The sequence below is a fragment of the Mesoplodon mirus genome, assembly GCF_964341445.2.
Source record: "Mesoplodon mirus genome assembly, chromosome: 8".
NCBI lineage: Eukaryota > Metazoa > Chordata > Mammalia > Artiodactyla > Ziphiidae > Mesoplodon > Mesoplodon mirus.
Window position 1 is genome coordinate 74,658,734 of NC_138984.1, and position 21,045 is coordinate 74,679,778.

A 21,045-nucleotide genomic window follows, 5' to 3' on the forward strand; every position below is an offset into this window, starting at 1 on the left:
GACATTTTAATACCTTTTTTCTATATCCAGGAGATCACCTTGCACCCTCTACTTTTGGTCTGGTTTAGAAAGACTGAAAGTCATCTAGAAGAGAAAGCACATAGCATTTTTTGAAAGAGGGCTTGCTAGATTTTTGGAGTGGTAGGTGGATGAGATATTGACAGAGAGGTACACTGTCAGGCAGATTGCGTGTAGGATGTTTTGGGGGGTAAACCAGAAAGCTATCCCTGGCCATCTGCTAGAAAATGTTGGTGAGGTGATCACAGACCAAACTCCTAAGGATTAAAGTACCCCCATTAGATTGGTCACATCACTTCCCCATAATGGATTATGCTGGGCACACTGGACTAGAGGAAAAACTATAGTTCATACGCAAGGTTTGCAAAATTGCTTTTAAATTTGAAGGGTATTTCAGCTCTTTGAAGGAAAGAGACTTGAATGGAGTGGTAAGGAAGGCAAGTTAATCATTTAGAAGTGAGAAAGTGGAAATAATGTTACTGAACCCAAGTTCCTGTGCCCGAGGCACAGTGAGGCCAAACAAACCAAAACACCAGAGTTTGGAGCAGAGAAAGGTTTGCTGTAGGGCTGAGCAAGGAGCACAGATGGCTCACACTCAAAAACCCCGAACTCCTAGATGGTTTTTGCGGAAAAGTTTTTATAGGCAGAATTTGGGGTGAGGGTTGCACTGTTGTTTCTTGACCCCCTCCTCCTTTGTTTCTGCATCTCCCCTCCCTTCCCTGATTAGCAGCTGTTTAAATCTGCCCCTTGGAACTCAGGGAAGGTCAGGGAGGCTGAATGAAGCCTATTTCCTGCAAACAAGAAACTGGGGACATGGAAAGGATTTGTACCAGGGAGGGCCCCACAGGGTCCTGCTCCATTGCAATAAGATGAAATCATTGGATTTGACCTTGGCAGGAGGGATGGGTGGATAGAGAGGTAGTGAGGAGGTGACTGAGCACCACGAAGCCCCCAGGAGAGACCTGTGTGGAGGCTGCTTTAGTCTTTGGAAGGGCAGGAGCGGAGCATAAAGTAGGGCCCTTTTTGTCATTACTGTGGAATATTTCAGGTAAATTAGTCTTCGTTTCCTCACAAATCAACACTTTCTAAGATTGTCAAATCTTAGAAACTTTACCTGTTTCTGGACTTGAAAGATCGTGTGAAGGGAGAGTATCAAGTTAACAACTGTTGTTTGCTTACCTGGGGGAGGGTGCTGTAGTATCCTCCAAGGTAGAGCTCATCAGCCTGGCACCTCAGACCAACAGGTGGGGATGAATATGAATCTAATAGGATGATGGTTGGGGTAGACTGGTCATCTGTGATTTTCTGTTGATCTCTGGGACTGGGTTTAACTACTGTGATAAACTGGGAATTTCAGACAGATTTCGAATTCAAAATTACTGTTTTCTGAAGAACTAAAAGCAGACTGGAGAAGTACCTGATGGGTTGCCCAAAGCTTCATTTTCATTTGCGAATGTGCAAAACTGTGTACTTAGTACTGAATGGAAAGTGGAATTTAATAGCCTTTCAACAGTGATGCAATTTATTGATTACCCACAAGTAAAATACTTGAGTGCTATTCGAGTATTTTCAACGGAAGCATTTCACAACAAGAGAGAGAAAAAGGCCTCTTCTGGAAATAGGTGGGCCAGATGTTAAAGAACCAGAGGAAAAAGCAAATATGGGTCCTTGGTGGGCACCTTCCATTCCCTTAGGAACTTCCTTGAAAGATGGGATAGATAGAGGGACCTAGTCTTTGGCAGCATTCAGCTCTGGAGAAGTTTTCTTAAATGGTAGTTATAATATCATTCAGAAAACACGGTAAATATTCCTGTCCTTAATTTTATATAAAAAAAGGCTTAGTCACTCTCATAAATTATTGGTTGATGTGTTTGTGGCTTAGATGGAGAATTTGAGAAACTGTGATAATAGGCAAATACTTAGAAATGACAGAAATAGATTCAGAAACTGATAAAATAAGGATTTTGGGTTGCTGGGAGCCATTGAGAAAAGTGACCTCACTCAAAGAGGGAATCAAGGAAGAGTTAGGCTGATTCCAGAAACATGACTCATTAGGGGAATGCAGCCATGCGTACCCTTCCCTGCTCTTTCATTGAAAAGGCGTGGGAGCGTCCGGTGGTGGGCCTGGCCTAAAGGGCAGGCATGCCCATAAACCTTGTGAGTCTTCCTCTCCGTCCTTTGTACGGTAAAGGAAGATCCACTACTAACACGTGGCTCTGGTGGACAGATTGTAATCCACCAAATCCTATTTCAAGAGTGTGGGAAGGGAATAACATTCAGAAATAAGTGTTTAGAGAAATGAATGAAAAGCTTTAGATTTTTTTCTCTGAGTGACCTTTGGGTCGCAATTTCCTCATCTGAAAGTAAAAGAAAGGTTTATTGGAATAATCTCCTAAAGCCCCTTCTGATTCTCAATAAGTGTGTCCGTTTTGAAGAGATGAGCCTGGGAGATGACATTTATTTAACACTACCTACTGTGTACATTCCAGGTGCTTTATGTACAAGTTCCTTTAATCCTCATTATTTCGTTGACTCTATAAATTATACCCACAAGGTAGGGATATCACTCTTCCCGTTTTATAAATGAGTGTGAGTAACATGGATAAGTTCACTCAGCTACCTCTAATCACTGGCTGAGCTGGAATACAGTGAGAAATGGTCATAATAATAGTAACAGTGATTCGTTGTCAGTTTTGAATGAAATGGAAAAAAGTCAGTGTTTTGGGTTTTAGAGTTGTTCTGTTGTCTCACAGGTCACTAGAAGTAAAATAAAGTTTTTAAAGAGAGTAAGATCTCAAAGTCTATCCCTTAAACAGGAAAACTCATTCTTTATATTGTTGGGATTTGAGGGAGGGGTGCTAAATGACACCCCACTTTTTCCTGTCAATCTGAGTTCTGAACGAGCTCTCATAGAGACAGGAGAAAGACAACATCAGGAATTCAAATTGTACCTTTTTTTTTTTTACTGATGGAACTAATATTGGAGAATGTGTCTTAAATGTATGTCAACAGTAGGCTTCCTAACCTGAGCCCCACAGTAGTCAGGCTTGTCTGGCTGCTCATGTGGTGCTGGACCATCAGGGTTTCCCCATGTGGTGGCCTGTCCCCATAGAGCCAGGATGTTTAAGAAGACTTAGATGTGCACCTCCAGAGAGTAGCTTGGCATCCAGGAAGAAGAAGATGGGAGGGGCTGTGTCACCATCCCCAGTTTCTGTTCCCAAACTTCAAGGATGAGGTATTTCACTAGGCCTTCTAAGAAGAGATGAGTGTAGGGCCAGGATGGTACGCTAGCCTGCTCTCCACCTAAAAGGAGCCAGGAACGAGGCACACACCCACCTTCCCTGAGCCCCACCCCCCAGTAATGAACGCCAGTCTGTTTCCCAAGGCCAACAACATTCTGGATAAGTTTTTTTCTACTTGAGATACTGGCTTTTGTGAAAGTGAAATTGGATTTAAAAACAAAACAAAAACCCCAAGACCATATTGTTGCTGAGGCCAATGCTGCTGCTGTTTCCATTTTAGTAGATGTCAAAGTAAAACATTCTGGGTTATATTATTCACTCGATGTTCTAAGAAAGTCACTGTAACTGCTTGTGCTAATAGTAATGTCTTTCAGAAGCTGAATTCAAACACGTGCCTTTGGAACTTTAAAATATCTTGGTACTTCTCGGCTTTTTTTTTTCTTTTTTGGAGATGGTGAATAGCTCGAAAACTTAAGGTAAACAAAAACTGCCCCAATCCATATGGCTGTTCAAGTCCCTGCGGTGCCAGAGACCCAGTGTTAAAAGTTGCTCTCTCCCCTCCCATGCTGTTTTTTCCTAAGAGGAATGGAATATGTTCAGACTGAAAATTATTGTGGGCAAAACTGGCTTGTCATTTTCTAAAGTAACGTTTTTATTCAACAAGTAAAACAAATTTGCCCAACTAAATTATTCATAGGAATTACAAAACTTGTCATTTAGAGTGGATGTTGGGATATTCAGGTCATTTAGAAGGCTGTGGTTAAAAATAAAATGACCTAAATATATAGCTCTACTTTTTTTTTTTTTTAAGGGAAGTTTAAGCTTTTAATTTTTTTTGACATTGGTCCTAATTCTGTTTCTGTTGGGAATGTAACTAGCTACTCGTTTAGTGTTCTAAATAAAGACAATTCCTTCTTCTCTTCTTGTTGGTTGTTTCTCATAGTATAATATATGGCTGTTTTTTAGTCAAGTTGTGTAAGTTCTGGATCCTTTTTGATGCATGAGGATGTACATGTGAGTGACAGAGAAACTGGAGAAATGGCAAGCAAATGACTCCTCCAAGAAAACTTGAAGAGAGTTCGTTAACTGTTCTGATCACTCCTTTTGTACTTGAAAAGAAGGAGCATTTGAAATGTGAACTTGTCCCAATCTGCTTTGGGGCAGTAACTGGAGCATAAAATGTTGAGAATCAATTATGTATTTAGGGAGGTAAAACAGGCTGACATATTGAAGGCATATTATGTTCTGTTTGGTGGACAAAGGCAGGGCAGTTACATCATATTCCTGCAGTAAAATTGTGTCCCAAAGGGGTGAGACACAGAGGATAACACATCTTTATGTATCCAGACTTCACAGAATATGAGAGTATTTATGCTGTATTTGCCATTTGTCCTGGGAAAAAATCCTGTCTTAAAACTGATTCTGCTTTTTTGGTGGTGAGCTGATAAGTATAGAATTTGCTTTTTAAAAAGTACATTCTTGGCCCTGATTTATAGTGGTGTGGTCAATTTGCAACGCATTGTACATTCCTATGCCAATTAGGAGAGGGTAGAGTTTTAGATTTCTTCTGTAACCCACTGTGCCTTATACTGCTGACTGCTACATAGCCATTTGTAGATTTGCAAGATATTTGCATGGGTGTTGTCTTATGTTCACTTGATCAAGGAAAGGTCCCTGAGGACTGGGTTGTGTTGAATCTGAGACCGTGTGTGTTGGTAAATAGTTGTATTAGTCGGCTAAGGCTGCCGTAACAAAGTCCCACAAACTAGGTGGCTTAAACAACAGAAATTTATTGTCTCAGAGTTCTGGAGGTTGGAAGTCCAAAATCAAGGTGTTGGCTTGGTGCATGTGACCACCTAGAGGGGTGGTATAGGGAGGATGAGAGGGAGACGCAAGAGGGAGGAGATATGGGGATATAGGTATATGTATAGCTGATTCACTTTGTTATAAAGCAGAAACTAACACACCATTGTAAAGCAATTATACTCCAATAAAGATGTTTAAAAAAAAAAAAAGATCAAGGTGTTGGCAGGGTTGGTTCCTTCTGAAACCTGAGAGGGAGGGATGTGTATTAGGCTCCCCTCCTTGGCTTATAACTGTCTTCACATCATCTTCTCTTTATACATCATCTGTCTCTGTTTCCAAATTTCCCCTTTTTATAAGGACACTAGTCATATTGGATTAGGGCCCCCCCAAGGGTCTCCTTTAACTTGATTATTTCTGTATAAAGACCCTGTCTTCAAATACAGTCACATTCACTTAACTGAGAGTTAAGTCTTCAACAAGAATTTCGGGGAGGGGGGACACAATTCAGCCCATAACAGCAGCAGATCTGGGGTCATACTCTCTTTTTGTCTCCTAATTCAACAACTCTCCCAGCCCTGTTTAATAAAGATTTGTTATTTGGTGTATATGCAGCTTGGACAGAGAAGGCCACATTTTCTACTCACAAAAATACCAACTCCTCTGCTTGCAGTTTCCTGCTGTGCTGGCTAGTAAATTGAAGCCATTTCTTATATGGAGACAGTTTTGTTTGAGGCTGTTTTTTAGTGAGTTTTAAAAACATTTATCTTCTCTGCCTTTGATCCCTGGAGTATAAAAATACTTGTCATTTGATGCACACATTGGCTTTAAAGAGATACAAAATGTGCACTTTGCCTATGATCTTTTCCCTTTTTGTCTTTCTGTAATACTTTTTTTTGGTCTTAGCAGGGGAAAATGATCATCAGTGTTTGAGGGTTTATATATAGGACATACAGTCACCTAGGTAGTTGGTCTCTTAACTCTCAGGCAGCAGTGGAAATCATGGTACCAGGTAGTTCTCCCATCCCAAGTTTGGGTTGATACTCAAAATGTAATATTTAAAAGATAAAATATATTCTATCACTTTGATTATTCAGTAATATTTAGAGGGATCTTTCCTGCCAAACAACATTGCTGCCAAAAAGGCATCAGTTTAGTTAAGAAATTTCGAAGTGCAGTGCAGTTTCTTCTTAGAAGGAGCTAAGTGCAGTTTGTCTGACTCAAGATTGTAAACTCATGGGGGGTGGCCCTCTAAAGGTTAGGAAATGAATATTTGCAGTGGTTCTGAGTTGGAAGACTGCACATATATACTGGATATAATGTGTGTGTGTGTGTGTTTCTCAGGTTAAATGCAGTTTTCAGAGTTTTAAATTTCCTTATATTTTATGTACTTTTTTAAAAAAATGAAGGACCGATGCCACAGAAAGCAGCCACATATAGAAATTAAAAAAATAGGACCCTGGGCTTCCCTGGTGGCGCAGTGGTTGAGAGTCCGCCTGCCGATGCAGGGGATACGGGTTCGTGCCCCGGTCCGGGAAGATCCCACATGCCGTGGAGCAGCTGGGCCCGTGAGCCATGGCCGCTGAGCCTGCGCGTCCGGAGCCCGTGCTCCGCAACGGGAGAGGCCACAACAGTAAGAGGCCCGCGTACCGCAAAAAAAAAAAAAAAAAAAAAAAATAGGACCCTGACTGAAATAGTTTGGGACATTCTCTTGTGCTTGTTGATTTACAGCCTGGCAAGACTCTTGTTGTGTGTGCGCGTTTTGAATGCTATTGTAGAACAGGCATGGAGATTAAAACGTCTTGTCACTGTTACCCGGCATCCCACAGTTCAAAGGCAGCCAGTTACATAGTACTTGGCAGGAAGCTGCCCATTTTGTATATTTTTGAAAGAAAAGAGAGAATGAGGTGTCTGTGCGGAGCATTTTATAATGAAGGAAGAACAGCCCGACTGCTGTAGACAGGTATTAAAAGGCTATCCCACTGGCCTCATAACCGTATCTGCTACAGAGTCATCCCCATGAGGCCTCCAGATTGAGAAGAAAGCCCACGGTTGTGCTGCACAGCTGTTAAAATAGTTAATACAGTTCTTCCTAAACCATTATGGGAAATGCAGCAGTTGGCTTTTGAGAACATGAACTTGTAGTGTATTGGGGGGTCTCTGGGATCATTAACAACTTGATTCTAGCAAACAGCAGCAGACGAAATTATGTCAGCTCTGTCATTCATTGTTTTAAAATTGTTTTAATGTATACATAACAAAAGTTACATTTTAACCATTTTTAAGTGTATAGTTCAGTGGCATTAAGTACATTCCAACTGTTGCATAGTCATCACCCATCCATCCCTGGTACTTTTTCATCTTCCTCAAGAGAAATTCTATACCCATTAGACACTAACTGCCCATCCTCCACTCCCTCCTGCCCTTCCAACATCTATTCTACATTCTGTCTCTGTGCCTTTGCCTCTTCTAAGTATCTCATATGCGTGAAATCATAATATTAGTCCTTTGTGAGTAGTGGGTCTCATAATGCTTAAGCTGTATCTGAACAGCTTTCACCATACGCCATTTTCTTTTTGATCATAAAATAATTTACTAGGTAACCTTAGACTATTAAAGCTCTAGGACAGAAGTTTGAAACTGACATGCCTTCAGGGGCCAGAGAGTAGTAACGTCTAATATTTATAGAGCAGTTGCTGTGTATGAGGCGCTTTGCAGGTAACGACACATTTCCCCTCACACCAGCCTTATGAGGTAAATACTATTAATACCCAGGTTTGCAGATGGGAAGCTAAGAGATGAATTACTTGCCTAAGATAATGACATGGCTGGTATGTGGCAGAGTGGAGGTGCCAGCTCAGTTGTCTCTGCTCCAGAGCTCTTGAGCTCTCCTTGATTATACGCAGGTGGAGGGAGCAAAGGCAGATGGGATCCTGAGCCAGCGAGGCAGCGAGCTGAGGGGGAAGGCTGAGCCTCAGCTCCAGTAGTGGGATTAATTAATGGAGTAGTGGAGGTCGAGGGGCTGCACGGCTGTCGTGGGGTGTCGCAGAGTAGGAATGCGGGCTCAATACTGCTGGCACTCCCAAACTTCCAAGGGAAGCTAGACCATTATTTAGGGATGACCTCTGGATTTCTGAGTGTTTGCAACCTGACTCAAGTAGAAACTACAACAGAGTGTGTGGGCCAGACAGAATATCTGTGGCACACTAGTGTGAGGCCTTTTTTCTGGAAGCCTTGTACTTATCCAGACCCTTCAACAGTTTGTACCCCTAGGACACTCATCACTTGCTGTTGTTTGGACCCAGAGGCAGGGTCTCGCTGATCTTTGCTTCCCCAGCTGCAATGTTTTCAGTTAATGTGTGCTGAGCCAGTGAGTCTTGACAGCACTCATGATTTCCTCCTGCATGCTGCCGAGTTCACTGAAAGTCTAATTCAAAACAAAACAAAGCAGTTGATTTTGAGAGGCTCATGTCCTCTCATGTAGAGCTTCATAATTCATTGTTTCATTGGGGGCTCCTTTGATTTAACAATGCTGATTAAAATAGGACTTTAAAGTGTGTTGTTTTTTTCCTTTAGAAAATCCCACCAAAGATACTCAAATATATGCTGTGTACAACACATACAAACCTGAACCGCCTTATTTTATTAACAGCTGCCAGCATTTGTGACATGCGTACGGCGTGCTCGCCACTGTGTTAAGGATTTTACATACCTTATTTTGTTAAATTCGGAGTTAATCAAGAGTTTGTGGACTTAGATTGAATTTTAGTATCGGAAGGGCTTGAACACATCTAATTCAATTTGCTGACTTTGCATACGAAGCTGGTCAGGGCGAGCAAATTTAAGAGACTGGTTCAAGGTCATCCATCTGTTGTATGGTATAGCCAGAACCTTTTGGACATACGCATCTGTTGAGTGGTATAGACATAACCCTCTCGGATGTACATATCTGTTGTGTGGTGTAGCCAGTGTCGCCACCCTGCCCGAAATACTGTCCGATAGTCTTTTTCTAGACACCACAGTGCTTCTACTTTTCTCTCTCTACCAACTGTGGGAAACACAGGGCTTATTAAGTTAAAGTGTAATAATTTGTTACCACTCATATAAACAGCTTCTGAACTATGGATCATTACCAGGGGATTTGAAGTTGTTTGCTAGTACAGGTGTGGTTTTAGAACATCTATTGTGCCTTTGTGAAATGCCTGTAGTGTGGAGTTACATGAAAGCTAAGAAGAGAGACTCAAGTCCTTACCTCATTAGCCCAGGACCCCAAACTAAAAGAGCTAGCTGATCATCTTACAGATAATACCATAATTGACAATGTAAGGCGAATGGTTAACTTAAAACAGGTTATTTACAAATGAATGATGCAGTAATCATCATATTCATCTAATATTTGACCCTTTGCCCACACTTTGGTAGTTGCCAGTGGTTTTTGAATCCGTGTTTTAAGCCAGAGGGCAGGGTTTGGGCCCTTCTCGCATTCAGCTGAAACTAATTAAGGCTTTTCTTTTTAAAAGTTATTTTCCCATTGACAAAAGCAATCTATATTCTGGTACAAATTTCTTTAAAAGTACAGAAAAGTAATTTTACCAGTCAGAAATTTACTTCAGACATTAAAATAAAGTAGTAAGTTTTATTTAAATTGAACAGAATATAACTGAAATTAAAACTGAAGGACTTGCTGAACTTAAGATGAATTTTTTTTTCAAATTTAATGTCCCCCCCACACACCTGAAGAAGATTGCTCTAAAGTTAAAAAAAATAAATTAAAAATACTGGCAAGCTAGCACAAGAATCCAGATCACTGTGACTTCAGATTTCCTGTCTTTTCTACTTTACCATATTGTCCACATATTAGAAAAGGATAAACAATATAGAGTGGCTTATAATTAAGGGCTAGAGTGTGAGATATAGGCCATAAGTCAAAGTTTAAGGGCTGGAGAGGGGACTTGGAAACTCCTATTTAAAAAATTAGGGACTTCCCTGGCAGTCCAGTGGTTAAGAGTTCACCTTCCAACGGAGGGGATGCAGGTTCGATCCCTGGTGGGGGAGCTAAGATCCCACATGCCTCATGGCCGAAAAACCAAAACACAAAACAGAAACAACATTGTAACAAACTCAATAAAGACTTAAAAGAAAAAAAAAGGTCCACATCAAAAAAATCTTAAAAAAAATAAGAGAACTAAAGACAGCTGAAAATTTTTCCTAGAGAGATCAATATCTTTTTCATCATTTCAAAATTGTACAAGAAAAATGTTCTGCTACTTAAAAATAGGTTGGAGGGAGTTCCCTGGTGGTCTAGTGGTTAGGATTTGGTGCTTTCACTGCCCTGACCTTGGCTCAATCCCTGGTCGGGGAACTGAGATGATTTGAAAGCCCTGGATGTACATTATTTGGTTGCCCAGACAGCCTTTTGAGGTGTTCGTACTTTGATCATTGAAGTCTGATCATTTTAACTCAGACTGACCCTGATAGAGGGCTGTGCCTTATAACTTTTTATATTGTACTTATTTGTCAATAGCAAGGCCTTTTCCAGGATTCAAAAAACACTCAAATTTGGAGGGCTAGATTATAAATGGCTTAGGGTACTCTGACCAGTTCCTTTGGTTTTGCTTTGATTTTTAGCCCTCTGTGTTTAGTTCACGAGCTGGAAGCATGGAGTTTGTTCTACATAATGCTACCTTTGCAGTCTTTGAAAGCGATTTCCTAGCATGCCTTCTTAGCTTGGACCAGCCCAGTGTTTGCACCCAGATGCCAGGCTTGTTGCAGTCTCCATGGGCTCAGCTTGACCTTCAGGGGTCGGCCTAAGTTGCCCTCTACTTTGAGGCTTTCCTCAACTACTTCAGCCTTCTTTGGTTCCCTGTCCCTTCTCCTTTTCTGTTATGCAGTTTAGCCCATAATTATATGCTAATCTATGTTGTTTATGCTTCTCTTGCAAGTAGGCCATATGAAGCAGTAGAAGGGATGGGAGCTTTGAAGCCAGCATAATCTGAATTCCTGAGCCTGTTTCCTCATTTTCAAAAAGTTGTGGTTTAAAAAAAAAAAAAACCACTTAAAACTTAAATTTACAGTGTATGATCCAGTATTGTTAACTATAAGCACGGTGTTGTATAGCAGATCAGTATAAATTTTTCATCTTACATCACTGAAACTTTATGTTCATGGAACAGCAACACCCCATTCCCGCCCCCACTCCCCACTCCAGCCTCTAGCAGCCACCATTCTACCTTCTGCTTCTATGAGTCTGACTGCTTTAGATTCCTCATATGAATTGGAATCTTTGCAGTGTTTGTGCTCCTGAGATTGGCTTATTTCATCGAGCAAGCATAATGTCCCCAAGTTGCGTCCGTGTTGTAGCATATGACAGGATTTTCTTTTTTTGAGGCTAAATAATATTCCATTGTACAGATGTGCCACATTTTCTTTGTCCATTCATCTGTTGATGGACATTTAGGGTGCTTCCGGTCTTAGCTATTGTGAATAAAGCTGCAGGAAACGTGGGAGTGCAGAGAGCTCTTCAAGATCCTGATTTCAGTTCTTTTGGATAAATACCCAGAAGTCGGATTGCTGGATCATATGCCTCATTTTTTTTTTTTTTTTTTTAGGGTTTGTAATACAGAATTTGTGCACCATGTAATGCCTGGCACACAGAGTGGGTCCTCTCCTGTCTGGAGTCCTTGAGCAACCTCTTTTGTACATGTATATTCACTGTGCTTTATTATAGTACTTTATCATAGTACTTCTTGCTTTACTAATGCCTTACTGTTTTTGACCATGTGTTCAGTAACTTTGGGAATTATTTTGGAGAGAAGTCATTATCCACACCTACCCCCTCAGCCCCTGCCAAAAACAAAACAAAACAAAACAAAAACCCAACAACAAAGAAACCGAAACTTTTATTCACTGGTCACTCACAGCAGCTGTGTCATTGAGGAAACATTGACATTGCTTTTGGTTTTTAAATGACTGTGTGTTATTCCTTCGCAGGACTGAAAAAATTGCAAGGTTGGAATTTTCAGGATTGTTAACGAGATCAAAAAGCAAAGATATAATGCCAAGGGGGAAAAGTCTTTCTACAAAACAGTGGTAGGAAGCAGAAAATGTCTAGAATTCTGTAGAAAATGATAGGTGTTGCAAAAATAAGCTTTGACCAGAAAATGAAGGTTGCTGTTTTTATGTTATTTTGAAATGGAAGACAGTTTAGCCATCTAGAGTTTTTAATGTCTGATTTTTTTTTAAGGCTGTGGATAAAAATGTACATATAAATTTAGCTTTGTTAATAGCGTTTTAGAAGACGACTTGATTTCTTGCAGAGAATTATCTAGTTATTTTCATATTCTGTATTTCATATTCAGTAGCCATAGATGTTAGCTTTGAAGTGGTTTATAAGAAGTCCTCTGATTCCCCTCCACCCAGGGAAGACACAGTTGCCGCCATTTCTCTGATTTTCCTCGGGTTTCATCTTAGAACTAGCGAACAAGGGTGCTGTGGCTTCAGTACCCACAGGCAGCATGGGGGTGTTGAATTCTCAGCGAACAGATATATCCTATTTGCTTTTGCTTTGTTGATGTCTCATTGCTGAGGTTTTAATTTCTGATAGGTTAAGATTCAGATCCTGTGACTTATTTGTGTTCTGGCCAGAGGACCCTCGGCTTTTTTGTGATATGAGTCATTTCCTTGTGAGGCCCACTTTGGGCCAGGAACCCTCCACCCGGAGGTGGGGACAGCAGTGCTCGCACCTGCAGCTGGAAGTCCTGTGCGCCGGGAGGAAAGAACGGGAGTCTGCAGTGCTGGTGGCCTGGCAGGGAGCGGCGCAGGGCGGCAGAGTAGCCTGACGGAGCACCTGTGTCCCCTGACCAGCTGCAGCCCAGTGGGTTCAGGGTGCACCTCCGGTCCCCTGGAGCATTTTCAAGAGCCAGGCAGCGCCTCAGAGCCCAAGGACTTACAGGTTATCCAGCGAGGGGCCTGGGCTCAGTTATCAGAACTGAACGAGAGGGTCACCCAGGCCTGTGGAATGCAGGAGAGAGAAGCCCAGTTATTAGACACAACAAGGTCAGGGCTGGTTAAGCAGCAAGAAAAACTTGGCTTGAGCTGTTTAAATCTCTTATTCTAGAAATTCCCGCTGGCTCACGCCAGGGAGGGGAGGGTGCGGGCAAGGGTCAAGAGGCTTCAGCTGTGGGGAAGGAAGGATGGGCTGTGGAAGCTGGAAACAGCAGGCCAGGCCTAGAAGGCCTGGACAGCCCAGACCTGATGAGATAAGCTTTCGGTACTGGGTGGGTTGTTGTAGCTTGTTTGCAAATGGACGGGTCTTAGAGTGTAAGTAGCATATTCAACAGTGAGCTTGAAACAAAACTGAGAGTTACTTTTGTGAATCTGGACAAAGATTGAGTTTTTAACCCGGTTTAGATAAAAAAAAAATTCATTGAACCAAGTATATATCATAATCTTATGATTATAGAACTACCAGTTAAATTCATTACTCTCTTTACTAAACCTAAAGCAAATCGGTACTTGAATGCTATTATGTATCAAGACATAAATACGGTTACCCAATAATCAGTTCTGAGTAGGTGAATAATTGAAGCCATTTGAGGTTAGGTTTCCTTTAGATAAAGGATAAACTCACCCTAACCTTTGCGGTTCAGATAGGCACATGCAGTTTGGTGCAGAATTTATGCCTGGGCTCTCTCTGTCCTGTACAGATTAGATTGCAAAGTAAATCGAGGCTTGCCCCATTGATCACAGAATTCTAACATTTAAACCTGTATTTTTTTTTTTTTTTTTTTTGGTGGTACGCGGGCCTTTCACTGTTGTGGCCTCTCCCGTTGTGGAGCACAAGCTCCGGACGCGCAGGCTCAGCGGCCATGGCTCACGGGCCCAGCCGCTCCGCAGCACGTGGGATCTTCCCGGACCGGGGCACAAACCCATGTCCCCTGCATCGGCAGGCGGACTCCCAACCACTGCGCCACCAGGGAAGCCCTAAACCTGTATTTTTAAAAACTCTGCCAGAAAGCAGGAAAACCAATACCTTTAAAGACTATAGAAATGCTTGGGCTGTTTCAAAACAGCTCATTTAGATAGCTCCTTCCTTAAGATCATCTGGCTGTAGGGCTTCCAGACAGTGTCAGTAGGCATCAGCTGTGAGATGCAGAGATGGGGGGCATGGTGTCCATGCAAAGGTGCAATCCCTCTGCTCAAGGAAGTTTATGATCTGGCGAGCAGCTTCACTCACAAGTACCACAAGAAAAGGTAGATGGGAAGTGATGAGCACGTGGCAAGTGTAAGAGTAGCCAGAAGGAAGGTTCCCAATCAGGATGGCAACACCGAGGGGTGTGTGCCTTTGAAAGTCTGTCCTGGTGGTCACTGGTATTGGAGACCACATAGGGACAGTGCATTGCAGTTGGATACAGTGCCCATTCCTTTGTTTTTTGGGTTTTTTTTGGCCTCATCGCGCAGCTTATGGGATCTTAGCTCCCCGACCAGGGATCAAACCCTGGCCACGGCAGTGAAAGCACTGAGTCCTAACCACTGGACCACCAGGGAATTCCCAGTGCCCATTCCTATTTTTGAGAACACTTGGTTCTTAGGGACTGAGGTTGCCTATGTGGGCATCTTCTCTCCTGAGTGTAGTTACTGGAGATCCACTGGAAAGAAAATAACCTTCTTTTTTTTTTTTGCGGTATGCGGGCCTCTCACTGTTGTGGCCTCTCCCGTTGCGGAGCACAGGCTCCGGACGCGCAGGCTCAGTGGCCATGGCTCACGGGCCCAGCCGCTCCGCGGCATATGGGATCCTCCCAGACCGGGGCACGAACCCGTATCCCCTGCATCGGCAGGCGGACTCTCAACCACTGCGCCACCAGGGAGGCCCGAAAATAACCTTCTTTTAGTGCCTGGGGTGATATCTCAGAGCCACTAATGGTGCTATTTTGAAATGCTCTGTTTAGGTGTTCTTGGACAGTTTTGGGGATTGAAAGCCTATTTAAACTATAACTGCCTGTAATCTGCTGTTTGGGATTTTATACATTGTCTCCTGTCAGTCATAATTTCTCAGGATTTTCATTGTGCCTTGATCTAGCAATTGCCCTCCACCTTGTTAATTTATGGTGACCCGGAAAACCAAATATTTCCCTTCTGTTAGAGTTGTATCTAGAAGAGGAGTAAACTAGCTCTCAGGGAGGGCCTGGGAAGGAGGTGTTGGATAAAAATGGGAAGAAGCTGGGAAGTTCTCTTCTGAATTGTGTGTGAATTTAGTTACTGATTTTGGCAGCTTCAGAGACTAAATAGATCTTCTTGGTTTCTAGGTGTTTTCTGGAGAGATGAGGTTGCTAGCTTATGACTTTCACCCCCTCACTCTTTCCCCACTAGTATGTAAATAATCTTTTCTCCCACCTTTGCCTGAATCAATTTTGTTATGGAAAGGAGAGAATGAAAGTTTTCCCAGGGAGAATGAGAAGAAGGTGAAAGAAGGAAAACCCAGGGCTGAAGCAAGAGCTTGGTCTGTTAGTCAACCACTGCTCTTGAAACCTAAGACGTAGTGGGCCCTGTGGAAGATACAGAGGGGTGCTGTGGGCCCTGCCTTCAAGAAGCTTGAGGTTTAGTTGGGAGAGAGAACTAGCAGACCTGAAACCCTCAATTGAAATTGGTAGAGAAGTTTTGCATCAGGTGTGCATTCAGAGAAGCGTGACTTGACTTGGGAGCTTTGAGCCAGCAGTGGTATTGAGTAAATGGCCATGCAGTGTACCTTGGAGGGACCAGATACCCTGGGAGACCACGGAGGAGGGTGAGTTAATGAAAGCCCAGTTAGGAAGTGGCAGAGGTTATGGAGAGATTTAGCAGCACCTCTGATAAACCTATTTCAAAGGAGGAGTTGTTGAGGGTTTATGACAGGTTCACAGGCCGTTGTGTCTGTGTGGTTGATTAAAATGCAGACTCTTGGGCTGTACTCCAGATATTGTGATTCCCTTCGCAGGCAGCCTGGGGTGTCCAGGAATGGCCCAGGTCCTTCTGGTACAGATGGCCTGCAGGATATACTTTGGGCAACACTGGTAATGGATGGATAATGTAAAACTGATTAATTCCTCCATGGGAGACTGAAATTGGGAAGGAGGCATCCCAGCTGGACAGGCTGATTTTTGTCCCTCTGTTACAGGACAGGTAGAGAGCAGGTAACCCTATGAACTAAGGAACAAGGAAGTGAGAATAGAATTAGCTCTCCTCAGCTGGAGACGGTGTCCCTGCAGTCCTCACCCTTCCCCCGGGTACCCAGCATCTCTTATCCACGCACTGTCACATCTGAGAGAACATCATGATGCTAATTGAGATCAGGTTTCAATTCAGCTCTCATAGGAGCCTAGGAAAGCTTTGTTCTTTGGGCATTGTAACTCGAGGCAGTTACCCTGTAATGAGGGTGTGCTTTGTCAGATTTAGTGAGCAAGAAAATATGGGTTATCAGTTAAAAAAAGAAACAAACCTGTTAGTACTGTTACTGGAAGAACCAGGAGAAATCGTAGTGGTAAATCCAGGTCTTCACATCTGAAAACCATCATATTATAATCATTTCTCACATAACAAACCCTTGACATAGGGATGGTCTTTACCGATGGGCTGTGAATTGCTTCCTCTCACCAACTCCATGACAGTGCCTATCCAGGGCTTACTTAGGGAATGACCCGGTCTGTCCCCACCCCATCCTCTCTCTGGGTAGTGTGCACCCCCAGGCCCTACTTTGCACCCACTCCAGTGATCATCCCCTTCAAGGTGTTATTCACTCCAGCTTCCTCCAGCCCTCTCCCCGTCCATCCATTTGTGTTTCTCCGCCCATTCCTTTTTTTTTTTTGTGGTACGCGGGCCTCTCACTGTTGGGGCCTCTCCCGTTGCGGAGCACAGGCTCTGGTTGCGCAGGCTCAGTGGCCATGGCTCACCGGCCTAGCCGCTCCGCGGCACGTGGGATCTTCCTGGACCGGGGCACAAACCCGTGTCCCCTGCATCAGCAGGCGGACTCTCAACCACTGCGCCACCAGGGAAGCCCCCCATTCCCTTTTCTTAGGCATAAATATTTCCTGCTCCCCACCTGCCGCAACAGAAGAAAACACCCTGAGGACAGGTCAGGGGCAGTGGTTCCAAGTCCTGGCTATGCATTAGAATCAGCTGGTCAGCTTTAAAAAGTAACATTTGGGTCCCCAGAGATTCTGATTTAATTCTTCTGGGCATCAGAATTTTTAAAGCTCCCCAGGAGATTCTGGTGGGTAGTGAGGATCGAAACCACCTCCGTGTACTTGATAGGTTTAATGGTACTAGCACTACACCTGTGTTAAGGAAAATGGAAGCCACAAGATTTGAAATGGAAATAAGTATTTTTACATAATGCCTGTTGCTGCTCGAGTCCCAGATGGATGCCGAGTCCCCAGAGTTTTCCTCCTTCCTATTTTTTCCCTTTATTTAAGCTTGCTTTCTATTAAGCACCAGCATTCAAAATGAAACAAAACAAAGACAAGAGCTTTCTTTTAGTGGCTTAAGGATTTCTGTGGTATTGTTTTCCACTGTGATGCATGAGCTCTCAGAGCGGGGTGTGACCCAGTGAAAGTTGTGGGCTTCATCACGCTGGTCACCCTCTCTGGGCCTCACCCTCTATGGAGTAGCATTCAGTGCAGCAAGACCCTGTAACACTGGAGGACTTGGACTGTCACACGAAATTGCTGGACGATAAACACAAACCCTAGTCTTTGTGGTCCGAGGATGCCCAATGCTAGGTTTCTGGAAGGATACTTAAGAGAAAAAAAGCTTATTTCTGTTGGATAAACAACGTTAAACTCTCTCTGTTCATCTTTGAAACAGAGTGATGACCAGGAGGTAAACCCTAATAATTCTCCTCAAAAGCCTTTTAAGGTTTTATTTTTAGGAACTAATTGGAAATTAGATCCATGAAAATGAAAAGGTAGTGATTGGCAATTGAAGGTCATCATTCACCTGGTCTCTGAACTTCTGTGTTTTAGGTTCCATAAAAATTCCTCCAATAAGTGTATGTTGTCTTCTTTTGCAGTTTACATGAGAATATTTTGTGGCATAATGCTTGTTTTTCAAAACTGTCTTGGGCCCAAATTTTGGACTATGCCTTGGAAATGAATGGAACCCTTTGGGTGGAGGAGTGGTGAAATGAGAAAATGTAAAAAAGTAAAAAGTTCCATTTTTTTTTTCTCATCTAACATTGATTTTAAAGGACAATTGAAAACTTGAGGCCTAGTTTCTCTTCTGAGTCTGGTGGATGAGTGATCTAACTGTAGTTATAAGTAACTTCTCAAACACCACTCAGAGTTCCTCTGGTCTCGTTGACCTCCCTTTTTCCTTTCTGTAATTACTGAATATGGCCCTTAAAACCCATGTAGGACTGAATACAGAATCTAGACTCTGTGATCTCATCACCACAAAAACAGACTGTAGGGACAGTCCTTCTTGCAGGAAGTCACCTCCCCTTGGGACTTCTGTGACTCTGTAATTTACAGAGCTGTCTTTGTCATCTTAAACTCAGAAAGGACTGCCCCACCCAGCCCGCCCTTACAGAGGTAGTAACAAATGGGTTGCTGTAGGTGAAGAGGCCAGAGAGAAAGCACGTGTGTGCATCACCTGTTAGAGATGTAGTTACAAGAGTGCACGCAGGTCCGTGGGTGCTCTGGGCAGAGGGTCTGCATGACAGCAGGCGTGTTGTGGGCTGTGATGGCTGTTCTTTTATATTTGTCTGTTGGCTGTGGTTGGGACAGTAGAGGCGACTGCCTTTTCTGCTGAGGTGTGTTATGTGGAAGGAGGTTGGCTGAAGTCCTTGCGGCAGCTGCGAGATGGATCCCTTCCCTGGCTGCCCGTCTCGGTGAAGAGGCAGGTGATCCCGTTTATGAGTGAATAATAGGATGCCTCGGATTGGAGCTGCTGTGCACCAGGCGGTGCTGTCCTGCAGTGAATGCTGAAATACTACCAGTGAGGTCAGCAACCCGGGGAGGGAAAACCCTGGAGCGCTCGGAAGCCTTGGCAGAGTGTACGGGCTGTCGCCGAACATGCGGTGAGATTTGACAGAGGGTGACCACCTGGGCCGTGTAGGTTTCTCCTCTGCGTTCTCCTTGAAGGAGATCTCAGCTGTCCTGAAGTGGGGGGGAGACTGGACCTGTGCCCTGCCTCGGTCCCTGGTTTCCTCCCAGAGAAAAGCCCCCGTGCTCCGTTCTTACCTTTGAAGTCGCAGTGGGTAAGGGGGGCATGTCTTGTAGAGCTTATGAAACAGACTTAAAAGGGAGAAAAGGCCTCCACCCGTACTTTGCATGCACAAACCTATTACACTCCGGTGCCCTGCCAAGGTGGTTTTGTTGGCCCCAACGTGACTACACACGATCCGTCCTCTTTGGCAGTGAAGCCCGGCAGCGTTGCTGCAAGGGGATTGGCTTGAGCCAGAGCCCGGTTGTCGGTGTGTTTGAGCATAGATAGCACCCTTGAAAAAACATCTTCCAGTACCAGAGTAGCAGTAAAAAAGAATATTTCCCAAGGAAATGGACTCCGAGTCAGTCATGGAGAACCTCTTGTTGGAATCCTTCAATGAACAAACATGCATTGACATCTGCCTCTACTTGTGATTACAGCAGGAGGGTGATGTAGGGGACGGCAGGGAAGACCAGCCCTTGAGAAATGGGGAGGAGGGGAGGTCAAGCAGCAGGAAGCAAATGCTAGAATGCAGGTACCCTCAAGGTGCTTTGCGTGCAGAGGAAGGACTGGCGAGGTTCCATGGGGGTGGGGTGGGCAGGCAGGTGATACTTGAGCTGTGCCTGGAGGATGACTCATCTCCAGAGTGGGGGAGGGGTTTCAGGATGAGGGACTGGGGAGAGCAAAAGTGTGAGATTGGACGGCGTGTTCGGAAATGATGAGTCGTATAGAGAGCTGGGACCTGTGAAGAGTGAGGTAGGAAATACGGGAAGAAAATGTCCTGGAGAACTTGAGCGCCCTGAGTGTTTTAGAGTGGTTCTTGGCTCGATATCTCAAACCTTTGAAACATTTGTGCGTTGGGCTGCAAACCCATTAGCATCACTTAAAGAGAAAACCCGAGATAGAGAAAGTAGTCCGGACACTGCAGTACCTTGCTCAAGACAAGGGGCTTCCAGTCAGTGTCCCTGGTCACTTGGACAGAGGGTATCGGGAGAAGGAATGCGTTTTCTTGCATTTGCCAGCCGCTCACCCTGTTTTTTCCCCTGTTAAGAGTATGTAGATGCTGACAGCTCGTTCCTCTCCACGACTGCTTTGTCTGGAGTCCTGGTTGTAGCTGGTTTTATAAACTCTGTGCTTCTTGCTTCGGAGGATGGGTATTCTGACCGGTTTTCTTTTTTGCAGTTCTCTTCCCAGCTTTCTGTGGTCACAGAGGAACTTGGGTGCCCCCCGAGTAAGACAGCGTCTCTCTGTTGCCAGCAAGTAGAGTCTGGGGTGAAGCGAGGTGAGTGAGACCCAGGGAGAATGCGTGCTCTGACAGACCAAGTTTCCCAAGATATGTTACTTTCTGAACAATTTTGAGGTCTTTGAAAGTGAACTGGGATTTTTTTTTTTTTTTTTTGCGGTACGCGGGCCTCTTACTGTTGTGGCCTCTCCCGTTGCGGAGCACAGGCTCCGGACGCGCAGGCTCAGCGGCCATGGCTCACGGGCCCAGCCACTCCGCGGCATGTGGGATCTTCCCGGACCGGGGCACGAGCCCGTATCCCCGGCATTGGCAGGCGGACTCTCAACCACTGCGCCACCAGGGAAGCCCTGAACTGTGATTATGTTCAAAGAAATTTAAGAATAATTTTTTTAAAATTCATGACTTAATTACGATGTTAAAGCAGTCATTATTAATAATAGGAATACCTTGATTCATTCTTTTAAAACTGCTGGCTTTTTTTTGGTGCCCGTTTCAGGGTTTTTTGGTCTCTGTGGTGCCTAGCACAGTGCTTTTCTACTAAAAACATTTAATATATGTTGT

The 21,045-nt window shown here is 43.9% G+C and overlaps 1 protein-coding gene across 4 annotated transcripts in view; it reads left to right on the forward strand.

Annotated features, from left to right (window-relative positions):
- Positions 1-21,045, forward strand: part of TANC1 (tetratricopeptide repeat, ankyrin repeat and coiled-coil containing 1) — a 239,929-nt gene that overhangs the window by 33,384 nt on the left and 185,500 nt on the right. For 3 of the 4 annotated variants that reach the window (XM_082629879.1, XM_082629882.1, XM_082629881.1), the window contains exon 1: positions 20,440-20,523. The exons of the other annotated variant lie outside the window; for it this stretch is intronic. The gene's annotated coding sequence lies outside the window, so the exon portion shown is untranslated. Of the gene's footprint in view, positions 1-20,439; positions 20,524-21,045 lie in introns of those variants that run through there. 4 annotated transcript variants of the gene reach the window in all.